This window comes from Phragmites australis, chromosome 9 (genome assembly GCF_958298935.1).
Source record: "Phragmites australis chromosome 9, lpPhrAust1.1, whole genome shotgun sequence".
NCBI lineage: Eukaryota > Viridiplantae > Streptophyta > Magnoliopsida > Poales > Poaceae > Phragmites > Phragmites australis.
In genome coordinates, this window is record NC_084929.1 from 24,542,870 (window position 1) to 24,545,986 (window position 3,117).

A 3,117-nucleotide genomic window follows, 5' to 3' on the forward strand; every position below is an offset into this window, starting at 1 on the left:
CAAAGAACTTTCTCTTCCTTTTTGCCTCTATGGGTGCACGAGCTTCTTCTAGAAGGATGGTCTTGTTCATGAACGTATTAAAGTTAGGATAAATGATAGGTACGAGTTGGACATACAAGCTATGCTGCAGTCCTTTCTTGAAGTGATCTTACTTCTTGTCTATTGACACATCTTTCGGTGCATAGAGGGAAAGATGTACTAGTTTACTGTCATTGATCCTTACTTTAGGTTACGGAATTCATCTGCCTTCATTTCTATGGCCCCTTTAGGCATATGGTACTTCCGAAACTCCTCACAGAATTCCTCCCAAGTGATGGAATTGGCATCTACTGATGCCTCGCAGTAGTTCTCCCACCAATCTGCTGCTGATCCAGTAAGTTGATGGGCCACTAGATTCACCCTTTCTTGACTCTCACAGTTGATGACTTTGAGCTTTTGGGATTGCATTAGCATATCTATGTACTGCAATTATGACCATGACTCACCAAAGTTGTAGAGAAAAATAGAGTTGGCATTTTTGTCTCTGAGTCCAGGAAAAATGTACTCACCGGATGGTCCGGTATGTGGGGAGTTGACCACACCGGATGGTCTAGTGTTTAGAAACGTTCATGCTAGAGCATTTCAGTTCAGAGGCAAAAACTAATGTATTCACTGGATGGTCCGGTGTTCAAGAAAGATACACACTAGACTATTTTCCAGGAGTTGTGCAAAATAGTGTCTAGAGCTATACTGCACACCGGATGGTCCGCGGTTTGAAGATGTTCACACCGGATGCTTCACCGGATAATTTATTCCAAAGAGGTTGCAAAATAGGGTGAATGGTATAGTTGTACTCATCGGATGATCCAGTGATGGGCTTTGTACACACTAGAGGCTTCACCGAAAGGTTTCCCAGGAGATTTTCAATGGAGAAAATATTGCACACACCAGATGGTCCGGTGATAAAAAATTATTCACACCAGAACATCTGGTGTTCACGATTTTTCTAGATGAGCATTTCAACTGAGAATTTTGATTTTGACTAATATACAATGGAGTTAGAGATACGTGCTTTCCTTGTCTTGTCATGTGCAGTGATGGATGTAACTTGACGATTAACGACAGGATGATGGGGGCTAAGGAGCGTGCTTGGTGCTGGACGATTAAGGAGGCCGAGCGGAGTATGGAAAGGCAGATGAAGATGGCATGTTGACAAAGTCAAGCAAAAGGGGTGCCGGTGCAAGTGACAAAGTGGTCCGAGGGATCGGGAGCAAAAGAGACTTGTTGGTGGTTAAGATTGTAAGATAGAGTAGATGTGTCGACATCGTGAGGCTTGCTTAAGGTGTAAGCAAGTGGTGGTGAGTCACGCTTTGAAAAATGTGCAAGATGATTTCATGGTTTGGTCTTAAAACAGTGGGAAGAAGGAGTGCATGTGGCATCATCACGAAACTTATGTCGAGACGAAGCTAAGTCATGAAGGCGCTATGGCCATCTGATAGATGAGGAAAAAAAATAGATAAAAATACCCTCGATAGTAGGTAGGAGTGTATTGGAAGAGATGGGCATTTTGGAAATAATTTAAGAAACTTAGAGGTCAAAGAACCTAGACTATAAATAGAGGGGGAGGTCTTGTTGAGCCCTTTGAGCCAGCCATTTGAGTAGTGTGCTAGGGTTTTAGAGGAGAGAAAGAGAAGAGCTTATCCTTTGTGTTAAGTGAGAGCTTTTTGTAAGAAAAAATACTTTTTAATCCACCGAAAATAGAGTGTTCCTCTACTCGTAATGAAGCTGTTGGTTTCTCCCGTGGTTATGTTCATCTCCTTCTAGTTTTCATCTATTGTCTCCCTTGCTTTGTTTGCAAGTTCTTCGGTGTTTATGGTGATTTTCGTTTTTGTTGTTGAGCTGAAATTTTTCACCTTGTTAAAGTTATTCTTCTTGTTGTTAGAGGGATAAAAATAACATATGAGTTGGTTTTAAACCATCCCATCCTCTAAATCCATCAACTTAAAGACTTTCTTCATCTGGTTCTTATTTCTTTGAATTTAAGTGTTTTCCAAACAAGTTGCAAGATTTAGTGAGCGTTGATACTTGGATTGATTTCACATGGAACCTAGTGTTCAGATCCATCAAGTGGATCTATGGTCTTTTCATAATCAATGTGATTTTCTCTTGTTTCTCTAAGTTTTTACTTCCGCTCTTTGTTTTGAGGTGCGTTGGGTGAGAAAATAAGAAAATATCACTCAAGAATTTAATAAGACACCTACTCACTTCCCTATAGTTATCATTCTTTATTCTACATAGGTCTTAGTATATTGTCTACTTAGTTTGGGTCCTTACTAAAGTTCGTTGTTGGTAAATTGGTCTTAGTGGGTTGTCTATGTCTTCGGAGCCCTTAAGTTGATTGTTGGTACATGAGCTTCGGGGATGTTACTTAAGTTGAATATTAGCTAATGACCTTAATTGCTTATCTAATTAAGTTGGTCCAAGTCTATGTCATATATTGTCTATGATTCAATCTTAATTAGGATTCACTAAAATCAATGGCCAGATGCTTTATTTTTTATGAGAATTTTTAGTCTATTTCTTTTTTTAAGCAACCATGGATGATAGGTCATCTCCTTTAATTATATAGCTAGTAAGGTGCCCCCACAAATACGCATCTGGATTTTATTATATATTTGTTTGATTATACAATCCTAACTTTTATGATTAAAGGGCACCTATATTTTCTATAAGCTTAAACTGAAACTGCTGTTGTAAATGTTCATGTTAGTGTAAAATTGGTAGGGTAAAACGAAAAATAGATGATCTAAGGTCATCTACAGTAACTACTTTAAATTTTTATTCTCAAAAATACTATTACAGCATCCTTTATTTTTTCATCTCCAACAGCTACCCTATTTTCTACCTTCTACTACTCTTCTCCTCCATCCAAATTTACTGTCAGCTTCTGTGAACAGTACAGCTACAGTGCTGTGGCTGCTACAGTAACCCCGTCGAATTTAGAACACCATACTCTCTGCAGCACTGTAGCACTGGGTAGAGGACTGCGTATATGAATTTTCAGTGCTACGGTATTTTACAGGGTACTGTAACACTGGATACCTCCATGCTGGTGATGCCCTAAGTCTCGTCTGGCTC